This window comes from Chlorocebus sabaeus, chromosome 7 (assembly GCF_047675955.1).
Source record: "Chlorocebus sabaeus isolate Y175 chromosome 7, mChlSab1.0.hap1, whole genome shotgun sequence".
NCBI classification, from domain to species: Eukaryota; Metazoa; Chordata; class Mammalia; order Primates; family Cercopithecidae; genus Chlorocebus; species Chlorocebus sabaeus.
In genome coordinates this window covers 47,926,850-47,948,253 of record NC_132910.1, presented here as the reverse complement: position 1 = coordinate 47,948,253, position 21,404 = coordinate 47,926,850, and positions in this window count along the sequence as shown.

The window sequence follows — 21,404 nt, the reverse complement described above, 5'->3', positions numbered from 1 at the left end:
ATGGGGATGGCATTGAATCTATAAATTACCTTGGGCAGTATGGCCATTTTCACGATATTGATTCTTCCTATCCATGAGCATGGTATGTTCTTCCATTTGTTTGTGTCCTCTTTGATTTCACTGAGCAGTGGTTTGTAGTTCTCCTTGAAGAGGTCCTTTACATCCCTTGTAAGTTGGATTCCTAGGTATTTTATTCTCTTTGAAGCAATTGTGAATGGAAGTTCATTCCTGATTTGGCTCTCTGTTTGACTGTCACTGGTGTATAAGAATGCTTGTGATTTTTGCACATTAATTTTGTATCCTGAGACTTTGCTGAAGTTGCTGATCAGCTTAAGGAGATTTTGGGCTGAGACAATGGGGTTTTCTAAATATACAATCATGTCGTCTGCAAACAGGGACAATTTGACTTCTTCTTTTCCTAACTGAATCCCCTTGATTTCTTTCTCTTGCCTGATTGCCCTAGCCAGAACTTCCAACACTATGTTGAATAGGAGTGGTGAGAGAGGGCATCCCTGTCTTGTGCCAGTTTTCAAAGGGAATTTTTCCAGTTTTTGCCCATTCAGTATGATATTGGCTGTGGGTTTGTCATAAATAGCTCTTATTATTTTGAGGTACGTTCCATCAATACCGAATTTATTGAGTGTTTTTAGCATGAAGGGCTGTTGAATTTTGTCAAAAGCCTTTTCTGCATCTATTGAGATAATGATGTGGTTCTTGTCTTTGGTTCTGTTTATATGCTGGATTATGTTTATTGATTTGCGAATGTTGAACCAGCCTTGCATCCCAGGGATGAAGCCCACTTGATCATGGTGGATAAGCTTTTTGATGTGCTGCTGAATCCGGTTTGCCAGTATTTTATTGAGGATTTTTGCATCGATGTTCATCAGGGATATTGGTCTAAAATTCTCTTTTTTTGTTGTGTCTCTGCCAGGCTTTGGTATCAGGATGATGTTGGCCTCATAAAATGAGTTAGGGAGGATTCCCTCTTTTTCTATTGATTGGAATAGTTTCAGAAGGAATGGTACCAGCTCCTCCTTGTACCTCTGGTAGAATTCAGCTGTGAATCCATCTGGTCCTGGACTTTTTTTGGTTGGTAGGCTATTAATTATTGCCTCAATTTCAGAGCCTACTATTGGTCTATTCAGGGATTCAACTTCTTCCTGGTTTAGTCTTGGAAGAGTGTAAGTGTCCAGGAAATTATCCATTTCTTCTAGATTTTCCAGTTTATTTGCGTAGAGGTGTTTATAGTATTCTCTGATGGTAGTTTGTATTTCTGTGGGGTCGGTGGTGATATCCCCTTTATCATTTTTAATTGCGTTGATTTGATTCTTCTCTCTTTTCTTCTTTATTAGTCTTGCTAGTGGTCTGTCAATTTTGTTGATCTTTTCAAAAAACCAACTCCTGGATTCATTGATTTTTTGGAGGGTTTTTTGTGTCTCTATCTCCTTCAGTTCTGCTCTGATCTTAGTTATTTCTTGCCTTCTGCTAGCTTTCGAATGTGTTTGCTCTTGCTTCTCTAGTTCTTTTAATTGCGATGTTAGAGTGTCAATTTTAGATCTTTCCTGCTTTCTCTTGTGGGCATTTAGTGCTATAAATTTCCCTCTACACACTGCTTTAAATGTGTCCCAGAGATTCTGGTATGTTGTATCTTTGTTCTCATTGGTTTCAAAGAACATCTTTATTTCTGCCTTCATTTCGTTATGTACCCAGTAGTCATTCAGGAGCAGGTTGTTCAGTTTCCATGTAGTTGAGCGGTTTTGATTGAGTTTCTTAGTCCTGAGTTCTAATTTGATTGCACTGTGGTCTGAGAGACAGTTTGTTATAATTTCTGTTCTTGTACATTTGCTGAGGAGTGCTTTACTTCCTATTATGTGGTCAATTTTGGAGTAAGTACGATGTGGTGCTGAGAAGAATGTATATTCTGTTGATTTGGGGTGGAGAGTTCTATAGATGTCTATTAGGTCTGCTTGCTGCAGAGATGAGTTCAATTCCTGGATATCCTTGTTAACTTTCTGTCTCGTTGATCTGTCTAATGTTGACAGTGGAGTGTTGAAGTCTCCCATTATTATTGTATGGGAGTCTAAGTCTCTTTGTAAGTCTCTAAGGACTTGCTTTATGAATCTGGGTGCTCCTGTATTGGGTGCATATATATTTAGGATAGTTAGCTCTTCCTGTTGAATTGATCCCTTTACCATTATGTAATGGCCTTCTTTGTCTCTTTTGATCTTTGATGGTTTAAAGTCTGTTTTATCAGAGACTAGTATTGCAACCCCCGCTTTTTTGTGTTCTCCATTTGCTTGGTAAATCTTCCTCCATCCCTTTATTTTGAGCCTATGTATGTCTCTGCGTGTGAGATGGGTCTCCTGAATACAGCAGACTGATGGGTCTTGACTCTTTATCCAGTTTGCCAGTCTGTGTCTTTTAATTGGAGCATTTAGTCCATTTACATTTAAGGTTAAGATTGTTATGTGTGAACTTGATCCTGCCATTATGATATTAACTGGTTATTTTGCTCGTTAGTTGATGCAGTTTCTTCCTAGCCTTGATGGTCTTTACATTTTGGCATGTTTTTGCAATGGCTGGTACCGGTTGTTCCTTTCCATGTTTAGTGCTTCCTTCAGGGTCTCTTGTAAGGCAGGCCTAGTGGTGACAAAATCTCTAAGCATTTGCTTATCTGTAAAGGATTTTATTTCTCCTTCACTTATGAAACTTAGTTTGGCTGGATATAAAATTCTGGGTTTAAAATTCTTTTCTTTAAGAATGTTGAATATTGGCCCCCACTCTCTTCTGGCTTGAAGAGTTTCTGCCGAGAGATCTGCTGTTAGTCTGATGGGCTTCCCTTTGTGGGTAACCCGACCTTTCTCTCTGGCTGCCCTTAAGATTTTTTCCTTCATTTCAACTTTGGTGAATCTGGCAATTATGTGTCTTGGAGTTGCTCTTCTCGAGGAGTATCTTTGTGGCGTTCTCTGTATTTCCTGGATTTGAATGTTGGCCTGCCCTACTAGGTTGGGGAAGTTCTCCTGGATGATATCCTGAAGAGTGTTTTCCAACTTGGTTCCATTTTCCCCCTCACTTTCAGGCACCCCAATCAGACGTAGATTTGGTCTTTTTACATAATCCCATACTTCTTGCAGGCTTTGTTCATTTCTTTTTCTTCTTTTTTCTTTTGGTTTCTCTTCTCGCTTCATTTCATTCATTTGATCCTCCATCGCTGACATTCTTTCTTCCAGTTGATTGAGACGGTTACTGAAGCTTGTGCATTTGTCACGTATTTCTCGTGCCATGGTTTTCGTCTCTTTCATTTCGTTTGTGAGCTTCTCTGCATTAATTACTCTAGCCATCAATTCTTCCACTTTTTTTTCAAGATTTTTAGTTTCTTTGCGCTGGGTACGTAATTCCTCCTTTAGCTCTGAGAAATTTGATGGACTGAAGCCTTCTTCTCTCATCTCGTCGAAGTCATTCACCGTCCAGCTTTGATCCATTGCTGGCGATGAGCTGCGCTCCTTTGCCAGGGGAGATGCGCTCTTATTTTTTGAATTTCCAGCTTTTCTGCCCTGCTTTTTCCCCATCTTTGTGGTTTTATCTGCCTCTGGTCTTTGATGATGGTGATGTACTGATGGGGTTTTGGTGTAGGTGTCCTTCCTGTTTGATAGCTTTCCTTCTAACAGTCAGGATCCTCAGCTGTAGGTTGTAGCTGTAGGAGATTGCTTGAGGTCCACTCCAGACCCTGTTTGCCTGGGTATCAGCAGCAGAGGCTGCAGAAGATAGAATATTTCTGAACAGCGAGTGTACCTGTCTGGTTCTTGCTTTGGAATCTTCCTCTCAGGGGTGTACTCCACCCTGTGAGGTGTGGGGTGTCAGACTGCCCCTAGTGGGGGATGTCTCCCAGTTAGGCTACTCAGGGGTCAGGGACCCACTTGAGCAGGGAGTCTGTCCCTTCTCAGATCTCAACCTCCGTGTTGGGAGATCCACTGCTCTCTTCAAAGCTGTCAGACAGAGTCGTTTGCGTCTGCAGAGCTGCTGCGTTTGTTATTATTTACTGTGCCCTGTCCCCAGAGGTGGAGTCTACAGAGACAGGCAGGTTTCCTTGAGCTGCTGTGAGCTCCACCCAGTTCGAGCTTCCCAGCAGCTTTGTTTACCTACTTAAGCCTCAGCAATGGCGGGCGCCCCTCCCCCAGCCTCGCTGCTGCCTTGCCGGTAGATCACAGACTGCTGTGCTAGCAATGAGGGAGGCTCCGTGGGTGTGGGACACTCCCGGCCAGGTGTGGGATATGATCTCCTGGTGTGCCTGTCTGCTTAAAGCGCAGTATTGGGGTGGGAGTTACCCGATTTTCCAGGTGTTGTGTGTCTCAGTTCCCCTGGCTAGGAAAAAGGATTCCCTTCCCCCTTGCGCTTTCCAGGTGAGGCAATGCCTCGCCCTGCTTCAGCTCTCGCTGGTCGGGCTGCAGCAGCTGACCAGCACCGATCGTCTGGCACTCCCCAGTGAGATGAACCCAGTACCTCAGTTGAAAATGCAGAAATCGCCGGTCTTCTGTGTCGCTCGCGCTGGGAGTTGGAGACTGGAGCTGTTCCTATTCGGCCATCTTGCTCCGCCCCCCGGGTGTTAAAAATTTTAAGAGAGAAGGACAAAAACAGTGAGCTGGGAGAGCAAAAGCACAAAGATATGGCATGCAGATGAATTGTTGGGCCTCCTTGCTCAGCTAGGGGAGGGTTTCACTCAGAACAAGAACATGAAGAGAACTACCAGAGGAAAGGTTTAGGATATGGGAGATTCCCTGATGATTGGGTGTAAATATCGGAGTACTTTGGACTAAGTTTAAGAGTTTTATTAGAAGATGTTCAGATTCTTATGGAATGAGAGTCCTGGTGATAAATCATAATCTAGAAGTGTGAAGTTTGTCATCGTGTCTGAAGTAAATGGGAATGAAGAACAAAATTAGTTTCAGACTGACCATCTCCATGCAGACTACTTGGTAAGGCCATGAGTCTTGTGGGTGAAAGAAAGGCAGAGGTCTTTGAGAAACAATTAGAGACCTGGATTTCTGCTTCCCTCTTACTTATAGTAGTGTGAAGGAAAGAGAAAAAAGCAGGAGTTGATGGTGCCTAACTCATTTCCCTTTTGCAATCACTGTCCCTGTGTGTGTTCTTGAACCCAACAGATTTATACTGCAAACACTTGTGAACCTTTGCTTGAAAGTTTTCTCTGACCACTGGGAAGCATTTTATGCTGTGTGAATACATGCTCGAAGTTCTAGGAAATTATGTTCCTGGGAGTAACTTTCAGCCACTAACTGATAGGAGTTGATGTCCAAATCCCCAAACCGTTTGTCCTTGAGCCAACTCCAAGTATTACTCTATGCAGTCTCCAAATGTTCCCTGTGGGATTGAGCTACAGTAGCATAAAATGGATAATGATAAGTAATTTGTAAGTTATGGAAACTGCTTATCAAACAGCAAATGACAATTTGTAAAAATTATTTCCTTTTTAATCCACCCCACCCAGTTCCACCATAGAATTATCGGCACAGAATATTTTATATTCTCCTTGGATCCTGATACTGTTTCCCATTAAGCTATAAAATACATCGCAAATGAAAAACAGTAGTTATATATCCAGTGCAAATGAAAACAACAAAAAGAAATAACATTTACTGTGTCATTTGCCTAGAAGTAATTAACACTTAATTATCATAACATAAATTTGGTACTGATTTAAACAAAAATTGAGATATCAATATATGGGAAAGATGGCAAAAAGGTGAGCTTCTCAAGAAAGGAAGCTAAATTTCTGCAACCATAGTGAAAGACAATAGATGTTGCCTACATCGATAAACCAAGAATTGTTATTTTTATTGTTAAAGTCATGAAGACAAACTAGAAAAAACAACCAAAAGAAGCTAAACTTATTACCTCTAGGGCACAAGGCTAGGAGGCAGCCTTTGATTTTGTCCCACCGCTCTATGTATGTATACCATTTCCATGTGTATTTGTATGATGTTATTATGGAGGAAATAAAGTTCTTTCAAGAAAAAGATATGGCAGGAACAGAGAATGGGAAAGAAGAAAGAAAAGGAAAGACAGACGGAAAGGAAGAGGAAGAGTTAGAAAGAGAGATAAAATGAAAATGCATTGGTCTCCTGAGCTTTTTCATGCATAAAAGTTTTTCAGTTCTTGTCTTTTACAAAATTTATTATTCAGTTCTATAATTGTTTAATGTCCTTATTTCTTAGGTACCCAACTAGATGATATGGCTCCTTTAGTTAATTTTTTATTTGTTTGCTCTGTAAAAAATTATCAGTAAATGCTTGGATTATTGACCTCTCTGACTATTACTCTTTCTCCTGTCTTCTCTTGCAAGGAAGTTCTGACATGAAAGACAAAACTATTCAATTTTTCTACATTGTGTTGGAACATATTCATCTTTCCTTTTTGGTTATCCTTGATATAGCTATTTCAAACTGCATTTTTAGTCCTGTAATCAATTAGGCCTAGCCTCTTCCCTTTCTCCCACCCTTCCTCCTTCCTTCCTTCCTTCCTTCCTTCCTTCCTTCCTTCCTTCCTTCCTCCCTCCCTCCCTTCCTTCCTTCTTCCCTTTCCTTCCCTATTTTGAACCATGTAATATCTCCCAGGTATTAATGTCTTTTCTTCCTGTAAGACTTCTTCCCAGTTATGGTCAAATGATGACGTATATGGGAAAACATTTTATAGTAATCAACAGAGATTACTGAAGTGCTAATGCCCTCTTATTCTAGTTAATGTACTTTAAAACATGTAGCTTTAAAAAAATGTATTTTTAATATCTCAGAAGTGCTTCAAACATTGTCTACAAAGCACAATTATTATTTCATCCAACAGATCTGTGAAGAGTCTTCAAGTCACCAAAGAAAGGACAAGAAGGACAGGAGAGACTTTTCTCTTTTTCCTTTCCTCTCTCTTTCCCTTCCTTTCTTCCTTTTAATTTTCTTTTTTATGTTTCTTCTTTCAGGACTAATATAGATATTAGGATCTCTAAATGCACATTTAGAAAGCTAATATGAATTACAAATAAAATGACCCAACTGTAATTCATAAGTGAATGTCAATTCAGTGAAAGTAACCAGCTCTCCTATGTATATTTTAGCTTCTATTTATAAATAAGCATTATTAGAGGAGTTAAAAAGGTGCATTTTGAAAAACGAATGCTTTTTTCAACTTTATTCACATATGTGCCTTAATTTTTTTGGCTTATTGCAGAAATTTTCTTTTTTGTACCATTTGAACTATTTTTACATATAAAATTCAGTGGAATTAAGTATATTCACATTATTGGGCAGCCATCACCACTATGATTTTTCAAAACTTTTTCATCATTTCAAACAGAAATTCTGCATGCATTGAACAATTTATTTTTTCTATAAAAGTATCAAAAATTCTAAAATAAATATGTGGAATCCTGAGAGTTTTAAAACTATTTACCTAAAAAGGAAGTCACAAAAACAATATTTAATTAAAGGATTTTTTTCTTTTGACAATTTTCAGAACTGAAAAAGATTCATTCTGTTAATATATCAAAGCTTTATCAAGACCTTACTTCTTTTATGTCAATTACATTATTAAGTATTTTTCTTAAAAGAAGAAAGTTGGTTCTACTTTTTAGCTCTCCATTTTTTTATTCTTACCAGCAATTGCCATTGCAGTGGTAAAACAGAAGTCCTAGGCGGCCTCAATCAATGTAGTTTCAAAGTCTGTCAAGTGGGTCTGTTTTTTTCAACAACAGCCTTTAAAAGATAGATTGGAGCAAGTAGGTAGTTTCATTCAAGAGGACACAGATGTGCAATTGCAAAAGTGTTTAAATTATTTTGTAATTGGAAAGACAAGTTCTCTAGTCAAGGTGTGATTTAGAAAGAAGTTTACTCTGGCAGGGCATGGTGGCTCATGCCTGTAATCCCAGCACTTTGGGAGGCTGAGGTTGGTGGATCACTTGAAGTCAGGAGTTTGAGACCAGCCTAGCCAACATGGTGAAACCCCATCTCTACTAAAAATATAAAAATTAGCCCCACATGGTGGTGTGTGCCTGTAATCCAAGCTATTTGGGAGGCTGAGGCAGGAGAATCACTTGAACTTGGAAGACAGAGGTTGCAGTGAGCTGAGATTGAAACACTGCACTCCAGCCTGGGTAACAGAGGAAGACCCGATCTCAAAAAACAAAACCAAAAAAAAAAAAAAAAGAAGGAAGTTTACTCTGTCCAGTCATGCTTGATATATATATGATGATGCTTGAATCAAATCCACTACTGCACAAGGACATTGGACATTGCATCCTTAAAAAATAATCTGTGAATGGCCACTTTCCCAAATGAAATAAATGTAGTACACATACCTGAGGCCAGATACATTTGATGTGGACTTTCAGAACCAAAGCTTCTTCACTTTTGCACGAAAACAGTTTATGTTTTCCTGAACTTTTTGGGGGCTTAATATGTAAATTATAAGACTGCTGTAACTACTCTGAACTTCATTAACTAAAGGTGGTTAGATGTTAGTATACCATGGGATTGCCTATTCCAAGGGAGCTAATGACAAGCTAGACCACTTCTTCACTGAAAATGATTCATTTGCATGAAGATTTTTTATGTCTGATCTTTATTTCAATATTTTTCTGAGTGAAAATACAAAACTAATTTTCTGCTATTAAAAATCATGAATTATAAAGATGATTTGATGAAAAATATTTTCAGATAAACTTGCATATGAGATATAAGTACTCAGTGATGAAAACATTATAATATATATGACACTATATTTACAATTATTTAGCTATAAATGTCTTTATAAATATATAATTAGTAATGCATATTTATATAAAACAAAATATTATATGATATGTAGATGGGAAGATTTTATGATTCTGATCATTTCGTATATGAAATTCTAGGTTGAATGGTTGCTATAAGTTTCATTTTTAAACTTCTAAATTTAGTCCTTTTTTAGAACCAGTAATGGATGTTCTATGAACACTTGGTGATAAAGAGTCAGAAAGTAATATCCAACCTATTGGTTGCTTAATATTTTATAGTACATGCTAAATACACTTTATGGATATTATATAATTTATGATGTAACCTTACCTACTTCAATAGAATTAGACACCTTTAATATGAATGTCATTAATTGAAAATAAAATACAGTTGAACTTAATTTAATTCTTTCAGTTTTGCATTTTGGAAACCACAACACAGATCTTGACTTTCAGAGTTCAACACATTAGCATCTCTCACAGTTGAATGAGTACATTTTCAATAGGAAGCCAATGAATTATGAAGCCTTTTCAATGGTGACTTACAATAAGCAATAATTCATGAAATTTATATTCTGTACAATCTGTTTTCCTCCTGTAGAAATGTGGTTTGGTTGACATCTCTGATAGCCTGTTTAATCTTTTGTAAATATTTGCAAGTCTGAATCATTAGTATGGATTTTGATGCTACTCAAGAGGAAAGAAAGACCTCAAAGAAGAGGAGGAGAGAGACTTAAATGACAAGTCAAGAGGAAAGCATGTAAAAAATACACAAAGAAAATAAGTCATTCTGTCTTTATAATACGGCTAATGTTTTATAATTGAAATATTTCTTGAATATAGGTAGCTAAGGTTTCGTTTTTTGTTTAGTTTTGTTTGTTTTACTTTAACAAGCCTTTTGGAGCCGAATGAGCTATTATGCACACGTACACGCGCACACACACACACACACAGAGGCACACACTAACTTCAGGAATTTTTTCAAATTTTACAATCTGTAAAGTCACATGTTTCTTATTCTCACCCCTTCAATGAGCTTAATAGCATATTTTGATGTAATACTTGAGAACATTGATGTATCATTTGAAAAAACCTAAATTTAGTTTGTATAATGTGAATAGTTCTTAAAAAAAAGGGGAGTTCTGTTTCCTCCTTTATGAAACTCGTTCCTCTCCACCAAATCACAATCGATCATTCCTTCCTGGTGCCAAAATCCAGGTTAAGTACACTTACTAGTTATAACATATAATAATCTATAGTAAGATGAAATTTTCACATGCCTGTATTTCCTACAAAGAATGCCTTAAGGGCACACATCATGTTTATTTCTTTATACATTATCTCTTTTCATCATCTGGACTATTGCCAATGCTCCTAAAGGATTTCCTAGCACTTACCTTTGCCCCTCCTTTAGTTGGTTAAAAACAAATTAAGATCACGTTGCTCTTCTTGAACTCCTTTCAATGGCTCCTCATTTCCTTCATAGTAAAAGCCACAATCATTATCATAGCCTTAAAATACTCTTTTAAATTTTACGCTGGTATTTCTGTGCTGTCTTCTTCTATACTCTCTTCCTTACTCACTTTGGTTCAGCCACACTTGCCTCCTGGCTGTTTCTCAAATATGCCAAGCACACTCCCACCTCTCAGCCTTTGCATGGATTGTTCTTCCTCCCAGAATGCTCTTTCCCCAGCCATTCTTGTGGTTGACTCCTTATTTTGGGACTTGGCCATATTTTCAGGAAAGCTTCTCCTGACAACCTCATAATATTGCAGTTCCAAGCCTCCTTCTCTCTCCTCTTCTGCCATAGTGGTTCTGTTCCCATTTGCTTCACTGTTTTTGCATAGTACTTTTCTTCTTTTAATCATTATAAAAATGAATGTTTTGTTTTGTGTTTTACTGTCTGTCTCTCCTACTAGGACTCAAGCTCTACCAGTGCAGGTAATTTTATTTTTTCTTCTTTTTGGTCTGTTCTGTTTCCTAACATATCACCGACCCTGGTATATGTTAGATTGTTTTTCGGAAATATTTGCTTACTGTCTGACCAACAAAATTAACAGATAAATAAACAGAGGATGTTAAATACTACCCTTAAGTGATGAAAGCATCTAAAAGTACTGAGTCAAGAACTCCAAAAACAGCGTATATACCTCATAAGTGTTTCAATAATAGTATGAAAGTCTAATTTTGCATGGTAATAAATAAACTTAATATTAGTGTATTTTGCATGTTTTTAATCTCTAATTTTTACTTCTAGAGGCAAAAAATATTCTGTCATATGTGTTGTTTCCTCTCAAGGACAACATAACCTCTTAGAAGAATACTCAGGCCCCCAATGTAACATTGTTTCTGCCACATCAGAAAATTGTGGAAAAATAAGTAACTCCAGTTTCATCATTATGATAGCTAATGGCTTCAGGGAGGACCCTAAAGCAGACAATATGGTCCAAACATCTTCTCCATCTGTGTCTCTGCTGTCCAGAGAAATTGGTATATATCATTTTTTATTTCTTTCTTGGTCCAAATGGCAAGTAGCCCATGCAGTGTTCAGCCCTGAACTTCAAAGACTGGTGAAAGATGATGGATCGTGAATTGATAAGTGAATCTAACTTTGCTTCAGAGTCATGAAACTAATAGAGCTACTCTTTTCCTATAAATAGTGCTCTGTGTGTTTGTGTGTGTGCACACAGAAACATGTGTGTGATTTCCTCTGGAAATCTGTCAGAATAATGAAATGTTGTTTTCATCGTGATTCAGAAATGATTTAGAAAATGAGAAGACAGTACATAAATGGCAATGAGGAATGAATGGGATGTCATAAAGGTATTCTGTCATGAAAAGAGCTTAACAGTTTTTCATAGAGCAGACTATTGCCCCAAGAAAATGGTAAAGTCAACCCTTACACAATTTGTACTTCATCCTTTCCTTCAGTGTAAAATTTCAGAGGACTTTTATGTTCCAATTATTCAGTTAGATATGTGGCCCAAACCATCTTTACATGAAATCATCATTATTAGTAGGATCATCAGCAACAGAAATAGCTATTTAATTCTTCAGTTGTGCATGGTGCTGAAAACTGTAGATCTGTTATGGCTCTGGCACCTGAAGAGTTCGCAATAGAAAAATAAACAAAATTGTACCTGCACATAATAAACAAAATAATATGGCAAATTCTTGCTTACAGCTGGCTTGAAAGGCAGAGTTAAGGTTAATATTTAAAGTATTTTTACTGTGTGTAGTAACATATTTGCATAAGGTTGGTCATGGCTGGTGTCATAACAAAGCCAACATTTCTAATGATGTTCAACATCTCTAATAATATGCATTATTTTGCACTGCTCTGTTTGATACATGATATAATTTTGGTCTGACTTTCATGGATAAAAACAACCATGATAGAAAGAGATAAATGGAGATAAAGGATTCTGTTCCGCGTAACACTGTTTACATAACAATATCTTCATTTCAATCTAGACAAAATATGGAGCAATAACACTTTCAGAAAAAGTAAATAGTTTGAAGCAGCTTGAAGGTGCAGTACCAGGCAATTACATTCACACATAATAATACTTTGTTAAGTGATTTGACATGGTTTTTCCACAAACACATTGCTAGGTTAATAGCTATGTAAAGAAAGAGTATAGGTTTTATACAATTTGTGGAGATGCCTCAGTTCCATAATATAGATCATTTTAGGAGTAAGGGATGATGGTAAATCATCTTAGATAGAACCCTCTGGAAAAAGCTTCTCTAGAAGCTCCTATCCAGTGGGCCTCGGATGTCAGAGTGGCCTTGAGCTGTGACAAGGAGTCTGAAAAGCTGTACGCAATCAACATTTTCTGTCAATTCAATAGACATTTGACCATTTTGATATGACACCATGACCTGTTTGAAAATTTCTCATTTAAGTGTGGGAAATACAAACATGAAGTGTTTGAAATCATGTATTTGTGGTCATACCTCTAGTCACTGACAGGGTACTTTCCAAATATCCACAAAATCCAATCGACTAAGATAAGCACATATATTGTTAGGTTTCTTAGTGAATAGCAAAGAAGTTTTGAACATCAAGTGTAATCTATTAACTTTTCAAACTTTGATTACATTATGTTTTATACAAATTTAGTCAAAAATCTCTCTTATGAAGTCTAGACAGACAGTAGGGTTAAATTCACCTTTCCTCTCCGAGCTTAAACTTGAATTTGTTATATTATATATTGTCATAAAGAAAGTGAGGGCCTTGTTTCTTTTTTCCTATTTTTCTAGAAGGTGGTTTGGGTTCTTATTTACAGCAATTTTTTAAAATGTGGAACTTAAAATTCATGAATTTATTTGACAGCTGCAAAGGCATATATATTGCTTTGTATAGAGTCTTTGGTTTGAATCTCCTCAAAAGCAGAATATTTTTAGAGACAACAGGTTTCTACAGATATGGTGATAGTATATTTTAATTTCTCTTGGTTTTAATTACTATGGACACAAATCACAAATATTAATATTGAGGGAGGAAATGCAGTTGCTTTCCCATTCTATATTTATACTGCTGTCATACATGAATCATATCCCTGAAACTATGTTTTGTAGTATTTTTTCTGCTGAATACAAAATTTAGAGTAAATTTGGTACTCTGGTTCTATAAGAATGGCAAGAATTCTAATATATGGATTTCATTAGATATGCATTCATAATTCCTTTTGTGCTTCAAACAACTACTGGAAAACAATGCCTACTGCTACTCTCCAACATAACTGGAATTATATGGGAGAATCATAAGAGCATATAAGTTTTGACCTACTTAACAGTGATATTAGGGCTTATGGATATAACATGATTGTGCTAGAGACATTTTTGGTTGTTACAAAAGTGAATTGAAATTTAGTAGGATAGAAATGTTCGTATTGTTGCTGCTAATAATAGAACAGTAGTAATTATTGTAGGCTAATAAATGGATAGCAGGGATAAAGGCAGAATAAACACCTACATAAGGGCTATTTAAAGCTTCTGTTAATGTTCATTTAAATACTAATTAAAATCCAGTAAGAAAGATAAAATAGCTAGGTTAACTATGATATACAAAGAACAATGGACTTTTTAAATTCAGCTGGGTTTGGTTTGTGATCAAAGGCAGCCTTGAAAGAAGCAAGCTGAAGTTCAAGGAATCTCCAAACATATTTCGAAGATTATGTTTCTCTATCAAGGAACAGAATAGTGCTGTCATAGGTTTGTCAAAATAAATACAGCGATGCCATCACTCTCTCTGTCTTCCCTGGGTGAGTTTCAGCTGCCCATCAGCAGAAGTAATTTTCCTATTTCCAGATACTTAATGTTCCTTGTGTGCTTTCTTTACAGGTGTTGTCTGGCATACAATATGTTGGTAGAAATAGACTTGTCACTACTTACTACACTGTAGAAATGGAAGCATTTATGAAGTCTTGCTTTTGTAATTCTTTCTGAGTTCTCTTTGAATGAATTCTCAAGTAAAAAATTAAAAGCATATTTTAAAAATTTGCAATGGCAATTCAGCAATAAAGTGAATTTTCAGTGATATGCATAAAAGATTTAAACAGATCCTCAAAAATCCACTAAAAATGCAAAAAAAATTTAATTTCTAGTAAAGCAGCTTACAAATATTTTTTTAAATAAATTTGGAATAGATATTTTGAAAAAACAAATCTTTCTGTATGTATGTTGATTTTTAAGTTGAGTTTTACTTTGCCGTATATGAAGTGCTTTTTTCTTTTCATTTCTTTTTTTTTGATGTCTAAAGATTTGAAACAACCAAATTCAACAATGTCCATTTATCTTTTTTATGGCAACATTTAGCATTATCGCCCAGGCTTTAAGTATGCTTAGTATCATTTTTAACTTCTTGATTTAAAAACAAACAAACAAACAAACAAAAAAAAACCCGTCTTGAGATTAAGTTGATTGTCCAATTAAATTTTCTCCTTTCTCTTGTAAATTGAATTCTTCTCAATTTTGAATCAAATTAACAACCAATAGTTACCACATTGGTTACAAGAACCTAACTATATTTGCCAAATACCCAGCAGGGGTCAGCCATCAGTTTAAGGGCAACTACAGGTAGTAGTGTGTATATGCTTTTATAGGTAGCCCAATAGGTCTTATGTGATTCTGAGAAGTATCATAAGTTCAGGAAACTCTGCAGGCGTTATTGAGATATAACATTATGTTCCGTTTACATTGATGATTTTAAGAAAATGTGTTTTTTTCTATTGTTTTTATTCTTATTTGCCATTTCCATATTTTGTTTTATTGCAAGTTTTGTTTAAAAACACATCCCAACTCTGTTTCTGGAACAGATGGAATAACAGGGAGCAGATACACCCTCCTTCCTTAAACAACCAAAGACCCAATATATGAAACAAAGATTTGCAATCCAATTCGCAATCAGGCAATGAAGTACAGTGATGTCATGAGTTAAGAAATAAACAAGGTGAGCCCATTGATTTCTGCAGTTTGCTGTCTTGAGAGAGTTTTCTGGGTGATTCAGGAGGCAAGAACCACTTGAAAGAATACGAAATAATAGATAGAGCCCAGCCAGTAATAGTGCCTGTTTCCAATTAGCTGGACAGAAAAATTTCATAGTTCATGGGGAATAAGGTAGAGTTCTCAAAATACTCAACCCTAAACTAAATGCTGTTCTGGCCCTTCCATAAAACATAAAAGGAAGATCTAAAAGGATCAAACCCTTTACAAGTAAATCAGCTGCATCCCAGAATTCTTTTTCTCAAGTATATCCGTAGGAATATAAAATTATTCAGCACCGAAAATGGTAAAATATACAATGTTTGGCACCCAATTATAAATAACCCTGTGCTATAGACTGAATATTTTTGTTTGTTTACCTCAAATTCAAATGTGGAAATTCTAACCCCCAAGGTTATTAGCAGGTGGGACCTTTGGGAGATAATTAGGTCGTAAGTTCAGAACCTTCATGTTTGGTGTTAGTGCCCTTATAAAAGTCCCAAACAGCTAGCTAACCCCTTGCAACATGAGTATAAAGTAAGAAGTCATGGTCTATGAATCAGAAAACCAGCCCTTGCCAGACACTGAATCTGCCAGTGGAATTAGACTTCCAGCCCCCAGTACTATGAGAAATAAGTTTCTGTTTTTCATAAACCACCTAGTTTATGGTATGTTTTTATAGCAGCCCAAACAGACTAGGACACCTGTCATGCAAAGCAGCAAGAACCTACTATCCACAATGAGAAGAAAAATACGTTAAAACTGATTCAGAACCGATGTTAGAGTTATCTGGCAAACACATGATAAGTTATTATAATAGCATTTAATAGATATAATATCATACATAGCAATGTGTAGGAGACAGGTGCGGTGGTGTGTACCTATAGTTCCAGCTACTAGGGAGCAGAGGCAGGAGGACCACTTGAGCCCAAGAGTTCCAGGTTGCAGTGAGCCACCGTCACATAACTGCACTCTAACCTGTGTGACAGAGTGAGACTCTGTCTCTTGAGAAAAAAAAAAAGCGAATTGTGAAGGCTATTGAAATAAACAATAAAGATGAGATATGCTTGCTGCCTTCATTATCTAACATTTTAGTCAGTATCCCTCTATTATATAAATAATTATTATTTTATTCTCCTTTGTCTACATACATTCATTTAATATACAATCAAATATCAGAAGGATGGCATATTCTAAGTTATTTCAGTCTCTTAGACTGACATCATTACGAGGTCACTGTGACATTCTTTTTTTATGTTAAAAATATTCTACCAAAAGAATCCAAATTTGTTATCAAATGTATATCATGTATTTTCAAAGTTGGTGAACTCAATAGTTTGAAAAATTATTTCACTCATGTGATTCTCATAGTCTCAAATCTTTCTGAAAATCTGTAATAGTCCATTAATATTTTGATGTGACTTTTCATCATTGGAGAAATTTGATTTATATATTTTTGTTTTCTAATTTTAAAAAGAAACAAAAATACAATATACATTTATATTATTCTGAACAAACATGGTTTGTGTTGTCAAACCTAAGTACACAAAAATAATCAGATTGAGAATGAGAAAAACCCTAAATGGAAAGATCTCACTTTTCTCTAAGGTTGCCAAGCTCACTCTTTTATAACGCAGCTTATAAATATTTCTATTTCCTGTGGCAATCTATTATGAATACTCTTTTATTTTATTAGACAAGTATTTAACCTATAATGTGTCATTTGATTCACTTATTTCACTGAAAATTGGTTCATTCTGTGGTTAACACTGTTTACAATTTAGGAATGTCTCATCTTTTCCAAGAGAAATTTATCAGCTCAAAAAATATTTAATAACGAAGAAATCATAAGAGAAAATAATTCTTTAAAAGTGAATGACAAAGACATGGTTAGTGGCAAATTACTTGAAATAGAAAGGAAAGTCACAGAGAACAGTAGCTGTTATTTGTACAATGCTTTGGTGTTTACCAAGCACTTTCACATATGTTATCTCATTTAATCTTCACAACACAACTATATGCTAAATTTTATTTTATGGAAGAGTAAATTGACATGCAGAAAATGAAGTAAATTTATTTATCTCATTTTTTTAAGGCACCATGCTTTACTCCACAAATGATTTAGAGTGGCAAGCAAAATGACTTGCTGCAAGTTCACTAGTAAGTGGCACAGCTGAGATTTCAATTCATGTTTTCTACTAGAGGTCATTGTTCGAGGTTCACAAAGTATATTGAAAGGTTTGCTTTGAATAAATAGCTTTCCAAAGATGAATCCTGGCAGCTCAGGCTTCTGTGCATTTAACTGTGTGATCAATGTGGGTGCCAAGGGGCATGAGAAGATGCCTAGGCAGCATGTGTGGTCTGATGTGGCTGATTTGGACCCATAAGAGAAAAGGAACGTAGTGTAACTGTGATCAGTACATGAATAGTAAGGACATGAATACCAATCATAAGTAACAATCACAGTGGGTTAACTCCATTTCACTTACATTGGTCAGTGAAATAAAAATCCACAAAGATTTAAGTTTCAAAGATAATTTTTTTTCATGATGGTGAAATGCATTACTGCACCAAGAGCTGATTTCTTTTCTCTTCGAAATGTGACATTACCTACCTGTTTCCTCCGTATTACTAGTCAAACCTATCTATTCTCTTTAAATATTTGCCATTGTCTCTCCTAGAGAAGAGATGATTGTCAGATCACCAAGGCTAGAAAAAGAGCAAACGTCACTTAAAATTAAAGTGAGTAGTCTATTAGATACATAAAACAGTGGGATATAGAAATAGAAACATGCCGGCCGGGGGCGGTAGCTCACGCCTTAATCCCAGCACTTTGGGAGGCAGAGGCGGGCAGATTGCCTGAGGTCAGGAGTTTGAGATCAGTCTGGCCAACATGGTGAAACCCCGTCTCTACTAAAAATACAAAAAAGGTGCCGGACATGGTGGCATGCGCCTGTAATTCCGGCTACTCGGGAGGCTGAGGCAGGGGAATTGCTTGAACCAGGGAGGTGGAGGTTGCCGAGATTGCGCCACTGCACTCCAGCCTGGGCGACAGAGTGAGACTCCCTCTCAAAAAAAAAAATAAATAAATAAAAATAAAAATAAAAACAAATAATAAAGAAATAGAAGCATGCCCCTGGACACTGTGTGCCATTTCCTAATTGCATTCTCCTAACTCACACGCAGAAATAACCGGCATCCTAAGTTGGTGTTGATCATTTCCTTGCTTATCTATAGTTTTTTAAACCTATGTTTATTTTCTAGAAAAGTCACATTTCTTTATGAATAACTTATTTAAAAGAAAAGTTTCCTAGAGAATAATACGAAATGCATATTTCTCTGCATTTTCTTTTGCAGAATTTCTCTGCATTTCATGTTTCTCTCTAGGAATGTTTTATACAAATATTCCACCTAAAAACTCACTGCAATATATAAAATAAAATTTTGAAGTGAAAAAAAAGTATGATTTTTTTTATAAGGAAGTCACTGTGTAAGTTTATTCTTTCAATTTTTAATGTTAATAAATAAAGCTATTACCAAACTAAAAACTAGTATTTCCATTTGGAGATACCATCTTGAATTTACCACTTTACTAAAATGTGACTAACTTAATATTAGACTTGTTGCAGATTTCATCAGATGTGTTGTTCTGCCCAAAGTTCTGACAAAGCTCAAATCTTAATCTCGTCCAATGAAATCTAGTTATTCTGGACAAGATAATTTAATGATAAGGTCATGTGAACCCATAATATACTCTTCAATCGATCATTTATTTTTTAAATTGCAGGACAATTTTTGCCTATATAAAATATAGTTGTTCAATTAAAAATGTTCTGGCTGGATGCGGTGGCTCACGCCTGTAATCCCAGCACTTCGGGAGGCTGAGGTGAGCGGATCACAAGGTCAGGAGATCGAGACCATCCTGGCTAACACGGTGAAACCCCCGTCTCTACTAAAAATACAAAAAATTAGAGGGGCGTGGTGGCGGGCGCCTGTAGTCCCAGCTACTCAGGAGGCTGAGGCAGGAGAATGGTGTGAACCCAGGAGGCGGAGCTCGCAGTGAGCCGAGATCGCGCCACTGCTCTCCAGCCTCGGCAACAGAGCAAGACTCCGTCTCAAAAAAAAAAAAAAAAAAAAAAAAGTTCTTGGCTCTGGAATCACTTACTCCTTAACCAAATCCATGGGGTGCTTTAAAAATAAAATCATAATGGCATATTCCATTTTCTTCACTAATTAGAACATGAATACTAATCATAAAATGTTTCTACATATCTACATACCATATATCTATATGCTAAACATGGATATTAATTGGGCTTTAATCTAAAATTAGTTTATTTCTCACTTAAAAATAATAACAGTAATTATACTGGGGAAAGACAAGGTGAAGATGTCCTCTCAATAGGATAAATACAACAATGATGCAGAGACTATCTTTGAATTAATTGAAAAGTAAGTATTTAAGAATGTTTTTACCTGCAGGAATACACAGAACCATCTACAATACACACACGCGCGCGCGCACACACACACACACACCCCAACGTCTTTCCTTCTTTTGATTTGAGATAGTAAGCATAAAGAGGATATAATAATCAGCTGTTTTGATTTTTTTTCTTATACATTGTAATTACACATAATTACAATGAGGAGTTCCTGGGGAAGATGAACCCAGGAACACTGATTATTGAAACTAACCAGTGTTGCAATATCATTGTTAAATTACTTGCCATCCTATACTTTCATGTAGAGGTCTTTCTGTGAAAAAATAAGAAAATAGTATGAAATTATCACGTTAAAATGCTGTACTGTGAACCTACTAATTATTTTTATTGGCGTCAACAAAATTTTAAATTAAATTCTCAGGGAGAGGGAATGATACTGAACTACCAGTTTCAGGTAATTTATTAGACAATTTGAAAGCTTTAAAAATATATTCAAGATAGAAATTTAAATGTTTAGTATTTATCTTTTTTGGTTTCGGCCAATCAGAATAACTTTACTGAACATTTCCCAAATCCTCATGTAAATTATCTCTTAGGGGCTTAAAACCATCAAGCAGCAAAACCTTGGCAAAAGCAACAAGGCATATCGTGTAAGGAAGACACTTGAAATAACCACAGAGGAAAGGACTTTGCGGTAATGGCAGAAACCATTACCTTGGCAGGTAATAAACCAGTTGGAAGATCATGTCTCCTCTAAGGTCTTTTAACCCCATAATCTGGGTCAGGAAGAGGACGGTACAACGAATGGAGGCCGTGATTCCCTTAGTCATCATGGGACATCAGGTGCAGGTGCAGCATAAAACCTTCCTTATTAAAGATACTTCCTCCTTCTTAATACATGGTTTCCTCTTGGCTCCCAGGACACTATAATCTCCTGGTTTTTCACTCACTCACTAGACATTCCTACTGATTATTGCTGATTTCTCTGTTCTTTCATATCTCTCAATACTGCAGAGTCTCAAACCTCAGTCCCAGCCCTCTCCCTTTCTCCTACATCTATATCCTCAAATGAGCTAATCTAATTCTGTATCTCTAAATGGTATGTATATGCTGAGAACTGTCAATTCTGCATTATTTATTATGTATGTATGTATGCATGTATTTATTTATTTATGCCTCTTGGCTCTCTCTCCTCACTGAACTCACCTCCATGAGTTTTTCTAATTCTACTACACACGCCACCATCTAAAGTATATCATCTTTCCTCTGGATTATATAGTAGCTTTCTAACAGGTTATACAGAGCCATCTACGATACACACACATGCACACACACACACACCTGCATTGATTTAAACTCCACTACCTCTCCCCATGGCCCCATTCTTTATACTCAGCAGAAAAGCCAGAGTGATCTTTTAATGACATAAGTCCAATAATGTCTCTTCTCCATTCAAAGCTCTACAATGTCTTCTCCATTTCACTCAGTGTAGAAGCCACTTTTCACAGAGGCCTGAAAGTCAGGGCCATCATTAATTCTCTGATTGTAGCTCTTAATCTCTCTTTCTTACTCAGTCCATTCCAGGATATTAGCCTCAATACAGTTCTAGGAATATTCCAGGCAAACTCCTTCCTTAAGGTCTTTCCTTCAGACCCCAAACTGAAATTTTCTTCTCCTAAATATCCTTTTGGGTT